At 41.5% G+C, this 21,968-nt stretch overlaps 1 protein-coding gene and 1 pseudogene across 23 annotated transcripts in view; one reads left to right on the forward strand and one right to left on the reverse strand.

Moving 5' to 3' along the window:
- ELAVL2 (ELAV like RNA binding protein 2) overlaps positions 1-21,968 on the reverse strand; it is a 159,285-nt gene that overhangs the window by 79,066 nt on the left and 58,251 nt on the right. The window lies entirely within an intron of this gene.
- LOC118629720 lies at positions 1,685-2,035 on the forward strand (annotated as a pseudogene).

Genomic DNA, 21,968 nt, shown 5'->3' on the forward strand with positions numbered 1-21,968 from the left:
TTTAAGAGCAAAACCTACCTAAATAAAAGGACAGCAATGTAAAGCATATTCCTTTGGGGGATCTCGAGGCAGGGAGAGAGACAGCACTCAAAATAATCAGTGAAGTCAGTAATGAGAGCTTATAGGGAGAGCTGGATGAGCAGCAGATGGGGTCATCTATCTAACAGAATAATGTTTTATCTTTCCCACCCAAAACGTCATCATCGGGATATATTTCAAGCTTTACGGAACTTAGCAACAGAAGTCAACTAACCCCTAAAATCATGAGAGCGGCGTGTCAGCTATAGGAATGAGCCATTTGTTTGTTTTCTTTACAGCGCTTCACTTTGCTTTGTGGTTCCTAAAACGATCAAGGTTTGTAGCTCGACACTTCATGGGATTTCCCCAATCCTAGATTCCCTGTCACCTCCCTGCCCCACACCCACACCACTGTATCTCCCTCCCCTGCTCTATGATTCCTCAGCCTTGTCAAACTCAGCTTTTGGGCCTTGGCGGCTGACAAGGGCCCAACAGCTGCAGGGGACAAAGGGGAATGTTCTCGGTGACTGCTGACACTGCACTGCCTCCCGGCCTTTGTGGCTCCTCCAGACAAGCGACAACCTTTGCAAGGCCAGTCCTTCTGTGGCCTGATCACATGCAGTCCTGGAGGCACTGGGGGGGGGGGGGGCGCAGGCAGTTTTCTTCAAAAATACTAGAGTCCCTGGCTGGGTCTGAACACTAAACTTACAAAGACAGATTAACAGGAAAAAGCACACACACCGTATTGAATTTTTACACATACATGGGAGCCTTCACAAGAGAATTAAGACTGAAAGAGGTGATCCAAGCAGGAACCTTTACATGACAAACAGTACATTTCTGAAGATGTTACAAAATAAAAGGGTCTGGGCTAGGGAGAGTAAGTGATGAAGAACCAGTAAGGTAAGTTTAATAAGGTTTTGCTTGTACAGAATTCTTGGCCCTGAACTCCCTTCTCTGGTGGTATGAAGGTCTTCCTTCCTCCTGGTACGAAGGAGGGTAGTCTTCCCCTGGGAGTTTTACCATCTGTTTCAGGGAAGAAGGGGAGGGGGGTCACAGTGGACTTTCTGCTTCTGCTGTTGTCTCATTCTCCTTCAGCTAAAGACAGTCAATATGCCAAGGTGCCATACTTTGGGGTAGTGTGTCCTACACCCTATCAGGGGCCACTGTAAGAAAGGAAACATCAGAAGAGTTGCCATCGTGGAAGTAAATCACTGTGTGGTGTGCGGGAGGATTTGGCAACTTGGGAAGCAGGAAGGCCAGAGACGAAACAGCTTCAGTACTTGAGGTGTGGGATGAGGGTGACTCCACCCAGGAAGTATCGGAGGGGAAGAGGACAGACCAGGAAGGAAACCTGTTACTAATGTGCTACGTTAATTACCTCAGTAAGCTGTTTAAATCCATTACCAAGAAATCGGTTTAGATTCCAACTGCTTACATTCAAACAAACCACCAATGCATATATTAATTTCTGGGCACTAAGAATACAAGATAATTAAGCAAAGAAATAGCTTCTATAGAAAACTGTGTCAAAGAAAAAAAAAAAAGATCTTTTTAAAGAAACCCAATATAAACCAATTCAGTAAGTGATTCATGTAATAGCAAATGTAATTTTTTTTTTAAAAAAAAAAAACAGAGTAACTTAGCTCGGGTCCTCGCTTCCAAGATGACCAAGAAAAGAAGGAACAACGGTTGTGCCAAAAAAGGCCGTGGCCAGGTGCAGCCTATTCGTGGCACCAACTGCGCCCGATGGGAGCCCAAGGACAAGGCCATTAAGAAGTTCATCATTCGAAACATAGTAGAGGCCGCAGCCGTCAGGGACATTTCCGAAGCAAGTGTCTTCGACGCCTACCTATGTGCTTCCCAAGCTATATGTGAAACTACATTGCTGTGTGAGCTGTGCCAGTCACAGCAAGGTAGTCAGGAATTGTTCTGGTGAAGCCTGGAGGACCCAACACCCCCACCTCGGTTTAGACCTGCGGGTGCTGTCCCACGACCTCCACCAAAGCCCATGTAAGAAGCTAAGTTCTTAACGACTGAAGAAAAGTTCTCTGGAAAAAAATAAATGGAAATTGTACCTTGAAAAAAGAAACCCAGAGTAACTTAAACGATGCAACTCCTAAACAGAGTACAGTATTCCAAAACTGATTTGTCCTAAGAAGCACCATTAAAGTTGTCAGAATGCAAAATAAAAATTATCTCAAAGTTCCCCAACGTTTAAAAACACAGCAGATGAAAATAAGTTACATTTTGTGAAATGGAAGTAAGCTTTAAAATCTATATTCTTCAACTGGGCCATTTATACACTTCCACAACAGTAATGGTTAAGCCAGGAGTTCATCTTGGTTACAGGTTGGGATATACTACCTTCTAGTGATGAATCCATTCCAACATCATTCATTCATTCCAACCTCAGTGGGCCTAATTAACTTCCACGTCATTATTTGGCTATAGAACCTAAAGAGAGATATGCATATAACAGGAATAAAATCAACTACTCCCACAGTTTTATAGCAGAGTTCTTGTTTGGTATGGGCAGATAAATGTGAATTGCTAAATGAAGACAGTTAAAGTAGTAATCAACACAGAAACTGGATTGACTTCACATTCTTCTACAAAAATCAAGGCTAAAGTGAACCCCCTCAGGGTAGGTAGTACAAATTGTGAAAGACTGATTGGAAATCCTCAAATTAATCCCAGGAGTGGGGTGTTTTCTTTTGGTAGGTTAAAAATTTAGCTCCTTTGTAGAATACAGACACAAAAGTACTGTCATACTCAAGCTCCCAGTCTTACAGAGCATATAAAAGACAAGGAAGTTTCATGGTGGCCAACAGCATTTTTAACTAACAAGTGTAATAAAGGACCAAAATACTCCATTTGGCCACTGGTAAGTTTACTCTTCACTGTCATTTAGCGGGATTTCAGACGGAAAACCAAAAATTAGAGTTGCTTAACTTGCTACATTATACAAAAATAAAGCCAATAAAATAAAATGTAAGAAAAACAAGATATATTTCCTTAATAATGTTGAGAGGCTACAAACATTTCTGTTGAACTTCAGAGAAACTAAAAATAATGAGGCTGTTCAGGGACAGATAAAATCTTGTAATTAATTGATACATTGTAGAGAGTAGAAAGGCTCTCCCCCTCCACTGCAGGAGGGGGAACAGCAATCAATAGATGCCAATGCGGCTCCTTCCTCTCTGCAATGCAATCCTCTCAAATAGATCCTTCCACGAGGGAATGTATTTTTCTTCTCAGTTGATATTTAAAGTCCTGAGATTCCCAAGAGATACATACTTTTGATTTAGAAACATGACTAGGAATTATTTAGAACGGAAAGCTGGAACATCTTAAAAAACAAGGTTCACACTAAGAAAGACACTATTTCCTTTGGTCTATCTCTTCCCCGTCCTACCCAAAAGACAAATTTCTTTCAACTTCATCCCAGCAAGAAAAAACCACCTAAGTACAACTGAGTCTTTTTATGGTAATTAAGCTCCTAGTTATTTACTACATTTCAAGAGGGAAGGGGGAGGTGGGGAGAACTGGAATTCAATTAAAGTGTTATTTTTAGTTCTAGTGATTCCAACTAGGGGAGGGGACATGCGGGAGAGGATCAAGAGTAAATTTCTGGTTAATCTGCTCCCTGAGAATGTGTTCAAGAGTTAATGCTGGAAAGGAGGAAGGGAGTTAATTCTTTGCTTATTATATCCATAGCAGGCATATACACCCGATTTCAGATCCTGAATGCCTCTCTCATAGGGAAAGGAGTCAAGACTGTCACTTCAACTTCTTAGAAAATTTTCTTAATATCACTAACGTAAAGCACATTTAAAATAAATGCTTAAGGATCTCTAAAAGCACACTGGGGCAAGGTCGCCATTGTATAAGTGAACAATGAAGCAAGGGTTTGAATGAATATATATCTGCTAGTTATGTGTGTACACACATTATTTCCAGGAGTGGATGAGATGCAATATCCACCTCCCATTGGCTGAGGTGGGGAAAGGGAGCACACAGTTAATAACAGGTGAATCTTAACATAGGAAAATGTTTCTTATGACTCAAACCACAAAAGCATCTAGCCTTGGAATTATTTCCTCGTTGGTAAGAAGGAGAGGGGATAAAGGGGCCCGTGCTCTTTAAAAAGCTTTCATTATCTACATTTAATGTAGTCAGATAATGTGTGAAAGCATGTTATACACTGTGCAGTGCCAAGTGCGTATTAAAGGCTATTATCATTATTGTTGGACAAAGGAAGATGTCTCCTTTAGAATGTTACCATAGAGAATCTGCTTATCTGGCTTTTAGGTGATAGCCTAGGCTCCCCCCCGCCCCCCCCACGTCTAAACAGACAAGGTTGCAGAGTTGTGTTGGGGGCTTCTTGACATGAGAAGAGAACACTGTAGACGGAAAGTGCAGCACGTAGACTATGCTCCATCATGACTGTCGACTCCAAGCTGGGCTCTGAAGCAGATGCTATGTGACTACATTTAGCACACAGTCACAAATGGTGACTAAGGAGGATAAGAATGTTTACTTGTAAGTGCTGCGACTTTTAATCCCAGACCTCCAAAGACCATTCAAATATACAGGATACCAACAGACTAAGTGTTTCACATCAGAATTTCAGCCTTGTCTATTTTCATTTACCTTACTTTAAAAAGTAAACACCTCCACCCCCCCCACCCCCCAACGCACAGAAGTGCACATCTTCCATCCTCTCCAAGTCGGTCTGCTCATGCTCAGCTGCTCAGCCACTTGGGATTTTCATTTGTAAGATTAGAAACTGCTACCTCACTATTCCTTTTGCTAAGAACTCCAAGGATGATACAAGCACCTTCTACTTATAATCAGATTTATTTACAACACAGGGAGAAAGAGAGTGGAGCAGTCTCTCCTCCAAGATGGTACTCTAAAACCTAGATTGATAACGTGCACCTCGAGAAGTATCACGTGGTGTCAGAGCTTCCATGATTCGCACACAGGGCACTGCCCACAGAGGTGGACAGTCTCCTCCCATATTTCTCCTATTATAATTTTCAAAATGACCTGAATTTAAACCTTCTTTTTCTAAGCCTCCACTTTAGTTTTAAAATCACGTTTAATTAAAAGAATAAAAATAATAAGGCATTCTCCTGAACTCCGAACCAAGCCGCAGGATGAGCATATCTTTTGCTGCAGGAAAGAGGTTCAGATTACTTGCCTGCCTCTTATAGAAGGCAGTGAATCCTACTACTAAAAGAGGGTAGGGAAAAGCGTTTATTGATTCCTTGTTCCAGACAAGTCCTCAAGCTAGATATTTTACAAACAAAATCCCACTTAATCCTCTCAGGTATTATGAGCTATGTACAATATCTTCAATTTACAAATGAGTATTTCACCACTTCAAGAGTCCACACAGCTATTAAGTAGAGAAACTGGGATTTTTAAATCAGTGCAGAGACTCCACCGGAAGCCGCCGAACTCTGCTCTCTGCTTCCGCTCAGCTCTTCCGTCTTCTCCATGCTGTTGCTCCAGGGATCTGCCTAAAAAGGGGTCAGCACCCCACACAACCGTTTCTCCTTTTAAGACCGTCACTGACTCCATACTGCCTACAAAGCAACAATACCGCAGTGAGACGCCCAACGTGACTTCGTTCCCACCTACCTCCCCAGGGGCAGACCCCCACTCCACCTGGCACACTCGAAGTGTGAACCAATTCCCAGCGGTTCCTCCCACGTCCCGGCTGCTTCCCACTGTTACTCATGCTCTTTTCTGCGCCTGCAACAACCTCACTACCATTCTTCTCCTGGTAATGGAAACCTCCTAAGCCCTCAAAAGGAGACACACTGCCTCCAGGAAGCCTTCTGCAAACCACTTAGGCCAGAGATGGCCTGTGTGCTCCTGTGAGCCCACACACCCACCTTTGTCACCACAGCAAGAAGTGTGCACAGAGATACAGAGAGAGAGAGCATCATTGCCATGCAGAGTAAATAGCAAGTAAAATCCACTGATTTGTAGGATTTTTCAGGTGGTTTATATTCCCTGCCAAGTAGGAAACCTTCCATTGCAACTCTGTATACCTGGAGAAGTCAAAGGCACCACAGGTTATTAATAAAGGGGAGCCGTTTAGACTGTCATTCTCCACCACGAACACACACATCCCTTTCCAGATCCACCTACTAATTCTTATATTATCTACTCAAGCTTCAAGTTGACAAGTTATTACAAAAAAATCCCTAACTACAAGCCTTTATTAAAACAACATAAGCCTCAGGAAGACGGGAGAGAGGGAGATTCAGGAGTGGTCCGCTGTCATCCAATCAGTTTAAGATAAGCAAACCTCACCACCAAAGTGAGGAACCAAGACCACACCAGATGTTAACCCTCTCTGCCAGCACAGCCAAGGTCTCCAGAAACTGGGAAGAACCCACCCAAGGGCCAGCAAAGCAACATCTCTGATTCACTGGGCAAGACAGAAACACTGTGCTAGACGCTAGGAAAACAAGGCTGCCCCACACAGACTCATATTCCACCCCTCACAGAGCGTCTCCGAAACACACTGCACCCAGAGAGGTCAAAGGCTCACAAGGCAGTCTTGAAGAACCTACAGTCAGGAATAATAGTCTTTCTGAATGACCTATGAAAAATATTGTACTATCTAAGAAAAAGATAAAAGGGCAAAGTCATTGCTGCTATGGCAACTACCCCAACTAACTTAAACATCTGAGACCTGGGCATCTAGTTGAGAAGACATGAAGCAATTTACTTCCCAATGTTTAAAATGTCAGGGAATAATAGGAGATTGTGCATAGCCTTTGCATTTAAATATTAAACTGAATTTCTGCCTCATTATAAAAATTTGTAATTACAAAGAAGCAAAGGCTGAAGTTTTTCTGATTTTGGATAGCTAAGAGTTTCTTGGTATCCATTTGCTGCTAGGCCACATAAAGAACAAGTTTTTTTAAAAGAACGCCTCAACACAGTAGATTTAATACTTAAATTGCTTGGCAGTAAATACACAGTATTTTACCACTGTCAGGACTTTCAGAAAGTACCTACTATGTAACAGGCATTATGTCTACAGCAGTTATGACTGCAATCTTTTTCAGATCAGCCTAAAGGAAACTTTCACCATCATCTACTACTTTTATCTCAAATGCATTTGGGGGGAAATAAGATCCTCCAGACATTCTTGAGGCTCTAGTGCCAAACCTAAATCCCAAAGTGGTCGCTCTTTTTCTGTAAAGAGAGCAGAGATCTACACAAGTATATTTTCTTCAACATATTTTGAAGAGTTCTTCGACTTGATTTTGATTCTCTGGTTGAGAATCATCATATAACGAAAGCAGAATGGCTTAGAAGTGCCCATTTTCTCTACCCTGAACACCCACATCAAGCATGCTTTTGTTAAATTTATCTTTTGTCAGGCTAACACCCAGTTTTCACAACAAAGACCTAGGGAGTGCAGGACTTAGAACTGAGTTGAGGAAACAGGATACTAGTTTTCTTTCCCTATTTGGGGGAAAGCAAGAGCAAAGACGGGGGAAGGAAATCATCAAGATAGAAGCAGCAGTAGTGAACCCAGATCAGAGAAAAGTCTACTGCAGTGAAATACTCATTAGAGTGAATTTCACTGCTATCAGATCAAGAAGGAACAATTATTATGTATCACTGGCCAAGACACAGCAGTCTGCCAAAGTAACTTCTTTCCTAACTGAAAATGACCTATATTCTTGACTTGCTGAGACTATAGACAGTTGGCCTCCTATATTGAGAACTGACCAAAATGCAAACCAGTGAGTCCTCTTGTTTATCTGTCAAGGTTGGCTACACATTAACAAATACCTATTCAACATGGCCAACAGAAACAAGGACATCCAGGTGGCCTCTTGCAACATTCTTCCCATATAAAGTTCATCAAATACCTACAGGCATGGTGAACAAGACCCAACAGCAGCTGAAGGTTGGGAAGAGAGTCAAGTGTCTTCTTAAGTATTATGCATTCAAATAAATGGCAGAGTCTGATGACCACAGTTAATCCAACCAAAAACAAAATTAAAAGATGACAATGGACTCTGCTTAAATAATCCATGCACAAAATCAAAAAGAGGTTACAGGATCACATTTGAAAGGATAAATAAGGAAAGGTGCCAAAAAATAGTCATCAGTAACCATCTATGATCATGCACATGCCTTTTAGAAGAAAACCAAGAAGAGACAGAAGGAAACAAGCAGCCAAGAAATAACTCCCAAGATCTCCAGGCCAGAGTCACAACTGGAAGCCAAGGATGGATTCAGTCTGCACTGTTATTTGGTCTAGCCAAGGGCTTTTTTTTTAATCAGTAGTGTTCAACATTTAAAACTTTACCAATTGCACATGTATGAAAGAACATTACTAGCTTCTCTTGCTTTTTTTTTTTTTATTAATCCTCATCCGAGGATATTTTTATTTTTTCCTTTTTTTTGAGAGTAGAAGAAAGGGGAAGAGAGAGAGAGACATAAATTGGTTGTCTCTCGCATATACCTCGACTGGGGCTGTAGACTGAACCTGCAATCCAAGTATGCACCCTTTACCACAAATCGAACCTGTGACACTTCGGTGTGTAAGCCAACATTCTAACCACTGAACCACACCAGCCAGGGCTGGCCTCTCTTTTTAAAAAATAAAATAAAACATAAGCAAAAAGCAGAGAGACTGGCAACAGAGGCCACATTCCCACAGAGCTATTAGCCAGCAGGCTGTCCTTCCAATGGAGCATATTCTCTGCAGTTTTCCTAACACCAGCTGACTCCTTTGCCTGAATGCCCTGGTTCCTACAAGGGCTGGACCTCAGGTGAAACATCACAGCCTAAAGGTCAAACATGCTGAAGAGGGTGTATGACTTTTAGACCATAGTGGTAGAGAGATTCAGAAGACCTGAATACTGACATGTGAGTGGAGGGATAAAAACAATTCTCAGTGCAAAAATGCTTGAACATGTCACTGCAGATAAAGCACAGAGGTACAAGGAAGGGTGGGCTGGAGAGGGGTGAATTAATCTTAACTACTTTTGACATATCATATTCATCTAAACTCAGGATCTTTCATTTCAGACCTAATCATCTATGAAATATTCCAAGGAATAACCATAACAAAGAACAAAGCAAACGAGCACCAATGTTGTGTTACCATACATCTTTTTTTTTAAAATCCTTACCCATTTCCATTTATCATCAGATAGAGAGGGAGGGAGGAAGGGAGAGAGAGAGAAACATTGATGTGAGAGAGACACATCGATTGGTTGCCTCCCACATGACCCAACCAGGGCCGGGGACCAAACAGCAACCAAGGTACAAGCCCTTGACCGGAATGGAACCTGCAACTCATCAGTCTGAGGGCCGACACTCTAACCGCTCAGCCAAACCTGCCAGGGCTATACATCTTAATATAACTGCCACGTGTGTTCAGTACACTCTAAAGTGAGGTCCACTCTGGTGTGCTGTGCTACCAGGGCTGAGACTAGAAAGTTACCATATTCACAGAGAACTAGGGATATCCTGTCCCTTCTGGAGGCTGAGGGGAAAGTTATTCAGACCTAAGTAAATATTCTGATACCAGAAGGAAGGGGAGGGATCTACTAAGTGCTTTATCTCCAGGACTGGGGGAACAGGGAAACAGGGCACCGGCACACACGCAAAAGGAAAGATCATCTTGCATTATACCAGAAGCCCTGCATTAACATAAACTTCAGGATCAAATGCTGCAAAAAGTGTCTCTCATGACCAACCGAAATTATGTTTGAGGTAGAACAGAGTGTAAGTAGGAACAAAAGTGTAAAAAATAGGTCTTACTTCACACTCTTCCTGCTGCTTCAGCTTCACCAAATAGATCCCCATGAAACCTGCTTGGAACCCACAGAGCAGGCAGGCGGCAGGACAAGGGCGATCAAACCCCGGCGGCAGGCAGCCCGGCCGGAGGACTGGCTGCTTCCCCAGCAGAGCGGGTGCTCCCGTTGGGAGGTGGCTGATGAAATGAACTGCACTAGAAGGTAGGCTAAATGCATTCTTCCATAGCCCCAAAGCTGCTATTTTGTTTCAGGTACTGCAAAACTGTCCCTAGGTCCATTTGGCAATATCAGAGTAATTACAATTTGGTTAAAACCCTGAGGTAATTAACTCATCACTCTTTGCAATTCTTTAGAAATAGAGATCTGAACCAAGAGCAAGTAAAACCACCACCCAACGCCTAATAGTGCTCTCCTAAGAATCTTCTGAATAAACTGAGAAGTCTTTCAGCATTGAAAAGTTTCAGTAACTTCAGTCAGACACTAGGAGAAAATGATACTTTCCACCTCTTCTCATTAACTAAAAAGCCACAGCTAAAAATAAAAAGCCAGAGGAAGTCCAAAATTGAGGGTTTTATAGGACACATTAAGTTATTCTTTATCAACTGCAAATCTTTAAGGTTGCAGCGTATAACTTTAATACTATTGATTTTTTAGAACCCATGGTAATTTTCCTTAAAAAAAAAAAAATGTCTCATGAACCCCCAAGCTGTATTTATGAGGGAAGGAGGTATGGGGTCCTAAACATGCAGCACATACTGCTCATTCTGCAGAACTTCAGAGGTAATTTAAGAAGATTCTTCTCCCAGGGTTATATTGTAATACGTGGACTGGGAACAGACCAACATTTGCCATTAAATAGAAGTACATTATAATAATCATTTCATATTTGTTTACTAATCTATGGAATCTACTAAGAGGTTACAAAACAAAGTACTCAAAACAATAAAGAATTTACTAAAAAGAACCCGACATTCTCACAATTTACACACAAACCCATACAGTAAATTTTCAGCCTAACAAATTTAGAGAAGAAAAAAAAGCTTTCTACATATTAAATACAATTTGACAAAAGTCAGTAAAGATTGCCCTGGCCGGTTTGGCTCAGCGGTTGGAGCGTCGGCCTGCGGTACAGAGACCCGGGTTCGGTTCCCACTAAGGGCACGTACCTCGGTTGCAGTTTGTCCACGGCCCTGGTTGGTCGTGCGGGTGGCAGCCACTCGATGTGTCCCTTCACATAGATGTTTCTCTCTCTCTCTCTTCCTCTCTCTCCCTCCCACTCTATCTGAACAAAAAATGGAAAAATGTCCTTGGGTGAGGATAAAAAAAAAAAAGTCAGTAAAGATTAAGTCCTTATGCATCTTTGTATTATCACTTTCTCAATTTTTGGCCCATCTACTATGCCCTTACAAGAGTCAAACGCTAGAATATGTGAATATCAGATAAGAGGTACAGCTCTTAGTTCACATCATTAATTATACTGGCCCACACCAAGATTCTTATTCTTCATTAAGGGTCAAGGTAACAGAAGTAAGTGCTCAAAAATCAGAATCATCATGTGTGACACACAAGCAGCTACCAGGTATAGGTACTACGTCCCACATCTAGAATTTCAGAATGAAATGCATCCATTTATAGTAAAATGAAGCTTCAGTTCAATTCTTCAGAAGAGTTAAGAGATGGCAGGTGAACCAAGGTCAAGAACAAAACAAGTCTCAGTATTCCAAGCATGCACGGGGAGTCTGGAGTTTGCTTTCACATCAACCAAACTAAGGGCTGGGAACTGACCTTAGAGGGTAAATATCTCATCCCCAAGTCCTACTTAGAGACAACTAATGAGGATATGGAAACAGAGTAAAAGTAAAAGCCCATATGGAGTAAAGAAGCTGGCCGCTAATTGCATTTCTTAGTAGTTTCATGATCTTTGACAAAATTCTAACCTCAGTAACAACTTCCTTCATCTATAAAGTATAGATTTTCCCACTCTGACTAGCAAACGGGGTTTTTACAAGTGTTGTTAAATAATAGATAAAGAATGGCTTATAAAAATTGTTAAGAGCCCTGGCCGGTTTGGCTCAGCGGTTAGAGTGTCATCCTGCTGTCCAGAGAGACCTGGGTTCAGTTCCTGCTAAGGGCACGTACCTCGGTTGAAGTTTGTCCCCAGCCCTGGTTAGGTCGTGCGGGTGGCAACCACTTGATGTGTCCCTTTCACGTCGATGTTTCTTTCTCTCTCTCTCCCTCCCACTCTATCTGAACAAAAAATGGAAAAATGTCCTCGGGTGAGGATAGGAAAAAAAAAAAGTTAATACACCCCTGCCGGGCCAGTGTGGCGCAGTGATTGAGCATCCTCCCATAGACTGAGAGGTCCTGGTTCAATTCCCTGTCAGGGCACATGCCCTGGGTTTCAGGCTCAATCCCCAGTAGGGGGCATGCCAGGGGCAACCTATCAATGTTTCTCTTTCACATCAATGTTTCTCTCTCTCCTTTCCTCTCTCTCTAAAATAAAATCTATAAAGTACTGTTTCTCAGACACCAACCTTGGGAAATTCAAGTTAAGAAAGATGCACACACACACTCCTGCATACAGGCTAGGCTGCACCTTCTTCACTCAGCCAACAAGAGGGCCATTTTCTACCTTGAACTTAACTGCAAGCAGACCAAATTCTCCTGTACAGTAAGTTCCAAGTACCAAATATTTAAACTGCCACAGCAGACAGAATAGTCTATTTGAGTAAAGTGTGTTTAACATAAAAATGTTTAAGCAGACACCCATTCAAAAAAAAACTTTGTTGTCTAAATAGCTGATGGTGGTGTTCAGATGCCAATTTAAGAATCACACACTGTGATATCCTGTGATAATTCATAATTAAAGTGTATGGTAGGCATCTGCTCAGAGTCTACAGATAGTGCTTAACACAGGGTCATAGCATGGTCAACAAGTTGACTAACCTGCAATTAATATTAAATGCTTGGTTGGCATTCTTGAAAACGTCTAAATTAGGCCTTTTTAAAGAGCTAAAACTATGCTGACCGGTGTGGCTCAGTTGCTGAGTGTCAACCCATGGACCAAGAGGTCACTGGGTCTATTTACAGTCAGGGCACATGCCCATGTTGTAGGCCTAATCCCCACTGGGGGGCATGCAGGAGGCAGTTGATCACACCTATGTTTCTATCTCTCTCTCTCTCACCCTCCCTCCCTTCCTCACTCTCAAAAAAAAAAATCAATACAACATTTTTTTTAAAGAGCTAGAACTATGAACTAGAACTACGCCAGAGGATGATCAGTATGAGCCATATCACACCAAGATCACGGTCTGTCGATGAGGCCATCCTGCCTGAATTTACTGAGAAACTACTTACAAAATAGACATGGGCACTAGAGGAAAGCATAATGGACGGAGGGAAGTCCAGAGCCCTGAAGGTGAAGGTGGCACTGGAGGGGTGGGGAGGATGACTAGGAAGAAAAGCTGGAGGAGGCCAAAATTCTTCCCCAGTGCTGTCTATATTTTCTCAGCCCTTTTCTTCCCTTCAGGTTTCTCACCTCAGCTACCCACAGGGCCCTCATCTCTTCTCCCGTTTGAGAATTCAGCTGGGTTCCCAAATATCCCAAGATACTAACTGGTAAGTATTTGGCCAGAGAGAGACAACCCATCTCGTTTTCTATGCATCCAACAAACTCCTACCCCAAAAGAGAAGAAACTATCTGGAAATTTATTCCAGTACTTGTGAAAGGCAGCCAACCTCTATACTCTGGAAGATGGAGTCATCCTATTCCCTGATGATCCAGTGGGCAGAACTATCCTCACCTCATCTGTTAACCTTTACTGCTCAAATAAAAATAGACAAAGTAAACACAAAAAATGCTCAGAGTGCCAAGGATGGAAGTAAGCAAGATCTCAGCTTACAACCCAAGAGCCACTTAAATGGAGTGACTACAAGCAAAACCATGGAAGTTAAATCGAAGAAACACACATAACTTCAGACGGGAAGACAAACCTGCACAATTATGGAGAACTACAACGTGGCCATACACCAACCTGAAAAGAATGTTCGTTACTAAAAAGGCATCAGGAATCCTTGGAGATGAAGCTTTCAAATGAGGCATAAGTCACAACTAAAAGGACATGGAAAAATAGATGTGCCTCAAATATCAACACACCTAAAGGACAAAGGCATTCATGTGTGTTCCAGTGTGCATATTGTATAACATGCACTGTTACTCACGGTGACTCAGGTAAGGAGTTCCCACCTGGTATCTAGCAAAAGAACTGAACACATGCAGAACCACAACACAGGACACATTCTGGCAAATGTGAGAAGGGGGGATTATATCTAGACAAAAAAGCAAAACTCAGAGGTTCAAAGGACAGAAAAAGGACATATGCTCTAGGGCCTACAGTCTAGGCTTATCCATTGTCGGATGTTGGAGATGAGCCACACATGGATTCAACCATTTAATAAATGCCTACTATGACAGTTCATAAGACAGGCACTCAGGAAAGACAGATACTAAACAAGCAAAAGGGACTAACTAAACATTAAAAAAATTTTTTTAATAAAAATCAATGGGAATTAAAAAAATTTGTAATTGATTTTAGAGAGAGGAAGGGAGGAGAGAGAGAAATATCGATGAGAGAGAGCATCAAATGGCCGCCTCCTGCATGCCCCACACTGGGGATCTGGCCCACAACCTGGGCATGTGCCCTGACCAGGAATCGAACTGGCGACCTCCTGGTGTACTGGTAGATGCTCAATCACTGAGCCATATCGGCCTGGCAAAATGGATGGGAATTAAATAGGTAGGACAATCACAAAAGGCCTTTCTAGAAAAGTGGCATTTAAACTGAGACCTAAAGATAAGAAACACATTTAGATATATGTAATACTTGGGTCTGGAGCCAGGGGATGGAGCCATGCAACATGCTAGGTGTTGTGGGGGTGGAGGGGAATGGTCAGCAGTGAGGCACAACCTGTGCCCTGAGAAATCTCTTCCCTAGGATGTGTCACTCGCAGAATGTAGAAGCCCAGTAAGCAGAATTTTACTACTGTGGAACCTTAAGAATCTAGAGAAATCTTGAAACCTATCCAGATTAACCATTCCTTTTTTCAAATGAAGGAAATGAAGCCCAGAGACTGGCTCTGGGTCACTCTACTAGGTAGGGGCAAAGGTGATGTCTCAGCCTATTAGCTCCCATTAATTACTCTACACTGCTCAATCAGAAAATTCATTTGGAAAATCAGAGCTCAGTAAATTAGCAATGTAACAAGGAACACAATATCTGTAGGGAAAATAAGCAGACGCAGGCTTAAAGTGCCAAGTACTTCACTAGACATTGCGGAATAATCTTCCCTGGTTCAGGAAAAAATTTAAAAAAATTTTTCAAATAATGGGCCCATGTATAGTTTTTTATAAAGTGAAACATATATGTGTGTGTATATATATATATATATATATATATATATATATATTCGATTTCGTTTCTGAAATTATGACCATCCTACTTTTTGTCTGTCTAAGCATCCAGGACATGACAATGATAATAGAGACTCTGTCAGATGTTTTTAAGTACCTTTCCTTGGTAATACCAGAGTTGGCAAACCTTAGCACCCTCCCCCATACACACTTTTACTTATTTCTTTATTTTGTTTATTTATATTAATCCTCACCCAAGGATATTTTTCCATTGATTTTTAGAGAGAGTGGAAGGGAAGGGGAGGGGGGGCAGAGAGAGAAACATCAATGTGAGAGAGACACACTGACTGGTTGCCTCCTGCATGAACCCCCCACTGATGCCTGGGATTGAATCTGCAACCAACGTACATGCCCTTGATCGAGAATCAAATCTTGACCCTTTGGTCTGAGGGCCAATGCTCTAACCACTGAACCAAACAAGCGAGGGCTGCACTTTATTTGTTATTGTACTTGCCTGAGAAATACAAACATCGAAGAAAACTGTTCCAGAGAGAACATGGGGAACCACTAAGCGGAAGTCAGCACTGTTCATTAAAGCAAAAAAAGAAAAAACTCCAATCTTTATCAAGGATGATAAACAGGAAGAAATAGATATGAAAACAAAGTCATATATTCACAAAACTGAGTATTTATTCAGTAGCAAAATAAGAGAGCCCATGTATATAAACCTAAGTATGTTATAAGCTGAGAAATTTAATGAATTCAATTCTGTGTCCTGCAAGACAAAAAGGGACTTACAATCTTTTAAGTTATTACAGCCGCACTTAGAAGATGAATTATAGTTAAAAAAAAAATTATTTCTAATTCTTATATTATACATATTTTCAAGTAGCATGGAGACAAATATAACAAGGGGAAATGCCTTCCAATTGGAGCTCTATAGCTCATCCTCTCTGCCTCCCACTCCCAGTGCAGGCGCTCATCCTGTAACACAGAAACCTGGACCTATTCTGCCAATTAGCAGCTGCTCAAGGTCCAGGTCAAACTGCAAACAGACATTTCTATAGCATATGACTAGGTTCAGTCCAAGCAGAATAATAGGTTAAAACTGGAGCAGGAATATAGTGGGGAAAAAAAGTTAACCAGTTTACAGAATTCTGCATAGAACCGGCACACAACACTGGGTCCCACTTGAAGGAGGTTTGCTAGCTCAACCTTTTTTCACTTAGTTTACAGTCCCAAAAAAGAAACAGTAACTAAGAATTCTAGACCCTTTATGCCCTGAAAGTCACCAGAAGGGGTCACCCTGAACAAGAATTCTCCCAGTGCTGACCTGTCTCCTGGAAGAACAGCCTAGCTGGTCTTTACTGATGCTATGCTCTATTTTGGACACTAACTGTCTCAAGCTCGCTGAACTTGAGAGACTTCTAAATCTTTTCAAGGACATCAGAAATATCTGTTTCTGTACCACAGCATTAACCTCTGTTACTAAAGAAAAGTCACCTTCCAAAAGAATTGCTGTAAAAAACCACATCGTGTGCACTAAAAGTAACATAGAAAAAGAATAGTAGTTTAAAACACATATACTGGGAAAGTCAAGGTGAATTTCAAGAAAATTAAAACCTTATTACCTATTTTATCAAAATGATGTAAGCAATAAAGATCTAATTTGTATTGAGATGAACTATATATAGCACAGACTATTCCAGGCAAGGAACTCAAATAGAGGCTTATTTCATACCAAGATTTATAAAACATGAATGATTTAGAAATATACATGAACCCTGAACTACAAAAATGATGACAATCCAAAGGTCATTACTGACCTACCAGAAGAATAACAATGGGAGTTTTCCGGAAGAGAGAGTCTATTTTACCTTCCCCTCACCCCAGAAAAATGCAGTTCAATAAAAACCCATCTTTTAAAAATAGATATTCCTTTCAGCTGGTGTTGATTTGCTCTTTATCACAGGAGATAGACTCCATCACTCAGAAAGTTACCCTTAAGTTATAAGCAGCTTGGGAGAAAAAATTAAGCTTCAGGTAAGTGTTCCTAAAGTATATTAGCAGGAATCTTGCAGTGGTCTCAGTAACACAGTCTTTGGTGACAAGGGAAAAAAGAAAGCCTTTTAAAATCTAAGCCACTGAAATTTTCAAATGACACCCACATGACCCAGTTTACTTTTCTATTCAAAGAATTTTGAAGCTATATTTCTATTTTTCTCTTGAAGCTTTCTTTTCATGTCTAATATATTTTAAGTTGTATTCTTTTACTTAAGCACACAATGGAATAAAACATCATTGAGGACCTTGGCCCTATAAACAAATTCTAATGAGAAAGACAAAATCAAGCATGAGGAGAAGGCAATACAGAAATGGCCAATGTGAGAAAGAACATGGAAGACATTGTTGGATGGGGTGAGAAAGAACAGATATTTAAGTTTAAATTTAGGGTATTCCAGGCAATACCATCCCCATGTGATCCTAACAACCTAAGGAAATGGGTCATTTTATCCCTATTTTTCAGATGAAGAAATGGGGATAAAAATATTAACTTGCCCAGAACCAGAAAGCTTGTAAATCCAGGGCTATGAGACTGCTTTGCTGACGTTATACGTAAGTAAAGCAATCAGCACACCCCATGTCTGGCTTTGCCCCAGACCTATTAAGTAAGAAGCTCTCTTAAGGCCCAGGCTCTATTTTTTAAAGCAGCCCATTTGATTCTAATGTGTAGCCAGGGTTGAGAGCCATCGCAAAGACCTTCATAAAACAAGTGGAATATCAGCAGGGGGTTGCAGAACAAGCAAGAGTCAAATAATCAGAGATAGGGAGGGCATCCAGCCTTTAGCAGGGGAAGAGTTGTGACCATCTGTGAGGGGTGAAGGCAGAGCCAGCCGGGCAAGAACATATCCAGGGACAGTCTCACCAGAGGAGGGACTAAAATGGCAGAGAAAAATTGATGAGAACACAAAGTATAGGCCAGAAAATGTACTTTTCATATGTTTTTATTTTATTTTATTGATTTTGAGAGAGAGCGGAAGGGAGAGGGAGAGAGAAACATCGATGAGAGAGAGTATCAATTGGCTGCTTCCTGCAAGCCCTCCACTGGGGATCGGGCCCACATCCTGGGCATGTGCCGCGACCGAGAATCAAACTAGCAACCTCTCTGTGCATGGTCTATGCTCAACCCCTGTGCCACACAGGCCGGGCTCAGGTGAAGATTTAAAAAAAAAAAAAAAAAGTACATGTTCTCTCCCTTCCTCTCTCTCTAAAAATCAATGAAGACAAAAAATTTCAAATCTTCATCCGGGGATATATTTATTGATTTTGGAGATGGAGGGAGGGAGAGGAGTAGGGGGAAAGAGAGAGAGAGGGAGAAAGAGAGAGAAAGAGAAGGAGATAGGGAAAGGGAGAGGTGGGGAGGGAAAGAGACAGACAGACATCAATGTGAAAGAGAAATATCAATCAGTTGCCCCCTGTATATGCCCCAATCCAGCATCAAACCTGTAACCTAGGTATGTGCCCTAAGTGGAAATCAAACTCACAAACTTATTAGTATATAGGACAATGCTCCAACCAACTAAGCTACCTGGTTGGGGCAGAAAACTTGTACTTTTAAGATTGTGGGTAAGAAGGGGCAAGAAATAATTTTTATAACTAAGGTGACAAAAGGGATATAAATTTTAGGAAGACAAGGAAGAAATAACCATTGCCTAACTTGAAGCCAATGAGTAGAGGTAAAAATATGGGAAGACAGACAATGAGCAGGACTTGCTGAACAATCAGATATAGGTAATTGTACCTGTCTATTCTACACCAATCCAGGCTCATACTCAGAAGCTCGATGTAGCCATGAAAAAAATTAAAATTTTTTTCTAAATGGTAAGGTGGAATATACACCTAGAAAGTGACTGTCATTTCACAAATGGCTGGTAAATTCACATAAGTGATATATTATATAATCTGTAAATAAACTTATATACAGAATTATATACTAAATGATATTTTGTATGTCCTCAAATTAATTCTTGGGGACAAATAATATTTAGGAAACAAATCTAGTAACAGGATTGGTTCAACTTTCAATTATTAGTCTAAATAACCCACACGACTTAAAATCTGACACCTGCCAAATGATAAAGTTTGGTAGTCTGCAAAATGTCCTATTTAACTTTCATTTTCACATACCTCATTTTGTCTTAAGATGACTTCCCCCACACTTAGTAGGTAATCCTTTAGATAAGTGATCTTGAACCTCATTCTAAATGGCAAGAATTGTCTTCCTGAATAATTTGTTGTATTATGCAAACTATCACGTCCAGTCATTATGATGGAAACATGAGTTGCTGCCTAGGGTGGCTCTCCTTCCCCAAGAAAATAAGCATTCTTAAAAAGAGGGGAATGGAGGCAAACAGAAAAAAACAGAGTACAAGTTGTAAAAAGAATTAGCTTCTCATATCTTTCAAGCCTTTCCTAAGTATAGCTTACAAAAGGGAGAAGGGTATTTGAAGTTGTTTATTTGTTTGTTTGTTTATTTATTCCCCTAGCGGGAACCGAACTCTGGCCTCTCTGGTCCCCAGGCCGACACTCTAACCGCTGAGCCAACGGTAACCGAACCCCGGACTCTCTGGTCCGCAGGCTGACACTCTAACCGCTGAGCCAAACCAGCCAGGGCTGAAGTTGTTTTTAAAAGAGCTGTGTTCATTTAACCCTCTCTGAGACATAAGGGGCAAATTTCTACTTCCTGAAACCCGTTTTCAAAGGGAAACAGCTACAATGCTTGGATAGCCCATGAAGACACATCACAGTTGCTGCTAAGAAGGAAAAAAAAGCAGCCTTCAGTAAATGAGAAATTTACTCTGAAATCATTCTTTGTCTCGAGAAACACTCTAAAAGTGAAGGGTCCTATTGCTGTTCTCTTGGTGTTGGAAACAATGTAGATCTAACAGTTACAATGAAGGAGCGATCCGAGAGGGAATCCTAAAATCCAGTAACTTTTCTGGTGAAAAGGGTCAGGAGAAGGAGGGCACAAAAATACACTGAACTGCCTGCTTGATGAACAGATGGAATAATTTCACCAAACCATTTGAATCCACATTCTGAGAGACCCACACATCTCCTTTTCCCATTCTGTGCTGCACACGTAAAGCAAAAATATAGTTTGGGCTTTGGAGTGGATTTTGTTCTAGTTGGGATTACTTACAAGCATATCAGCTGCCCTTCAAACAAAATGAGTCTCGTCTACAAACCTGACTGAAAGAAACAGAATACTATCCATCGCAGGCCCCACGCCATTCTCACGGCTCAATCCACAAACACCTATAAACCTTGGCCTACAGCAAGCTAGGACGTCTCACTGCATTCCCCCAAGAGAAGGCCAAAGGCTGAATCTCTAATAATTACCCTGAAGAGACAGGAAAGCAATAGTTATGTTAGGGCACGGCCAATAACTATAAATGACTAGCTCACACAGTAATTGTTAGCCATTTATGCCAGAGCTTTGGTTTTATTAATTTTTTAAATATGTTTTTATTGATTTGAGAGAGAGAAAAAGGGAGAGGGAAAGAGAGATGGAAACATTGATGAATGAGAAACATCAATTGGCTGCCTCCTGCACGTTCCCCTACTGGGCCTGGGATCAAGCCCTCAACCCAGGCATATGCCCTGACCAGGAATCGAACTGGCAACCTCTTGGTGCATGGGTATGTTTTGTTTCTTTCTTTCTTTAATCCTCATCCAAGGACATTTTTTTTTTTTCAGATAGAGTGGCGGGGGGGGGAGAGAGAAACATCAATGTGAAAGGGACACATCGAGTGGTTGCCACCCACATGACCCAACCAGGGCCGGGGACAAACCACAACCGAGGTACATGCCCTTAGCGGGAACCGAACCCGGGTCTCTCTGGACCACAGGCCAACACTCCAACCGCTGAACCACACCAGCTGGGCTGGTTTTATGTTTTATATATTATGGTTGCACTGCTAATTTTCTAAGTCGGAAAACCAAGTCTTCGTGACCTGCAGAGTTGTGCTCTGGGCAACAACACAAAGCAAAAGAAAAAAATGCCCCACACCTCACATCTCTTAGTAGTTCCAACACAAATATCACAGGTTCCAAGGTGCACCAAACACTTGACCATAGGAGGCCCAGAAGGTCTCAGAGCTGCACAGATATCTTAGCAGATGTTCAGATATCATTGCAAGACACTTTGACACCTGTGAAAAAATCATCGTGTCTTCAACTACGTTCTGTTAAGAGGCTTTTAAAGCATTGGAAAAGTGGCCTTTGTTTTATTCATTTTTTTATAATCCTCACCTGAAGATATTTTTCCACTGATCTTTAGATAGATTAGAAGGGAGAGGGGGACAGAGAGAGAGGGAGAGAGAAACACTGATTCGAGAGAGATACATCGACTGCTTGCCTCCCGCACCACCCTGACCAGGGCCAGGGATCAAACCTGCAACCCGGGTATGTGCCCTTGACTAGAAATCGAACCCTCGACCCCTCTAACTGCTGAGCCAAACCGGCCAGGGCCACATGGTGCCTTTAAAAGCAGTTTGTAACAAGAGGTCAGACTATAAAATTGAAAGAGATGAGAGAAGAAATCAATTGTGTATCAACTGTCAAAACCCAACTTTAAAAGGTAGATAGAGTTGGGCAGAAACTGTTGTATGGGTGACGGGAAAAAAGTCTCCACAGTGGAAGTGCCCAATCCCTGGGTGGGA

The sequence above is a fragment of the Molossus molossus genome, unplaced genomic scaffold, assembly GCF_014108415.1.
Source record: "Molossus molossus isolate mMolMol1 unplaced genomic scaffold, mMolMol1.p scaffold_m16_p_14, whole genome shotgun sequence".
Lineage (NCBI taxonomy): Eukaryota > Metazoa > Chordata > Mammalia > Chiroptera > Molossidae > Molossus > Molossus molossus.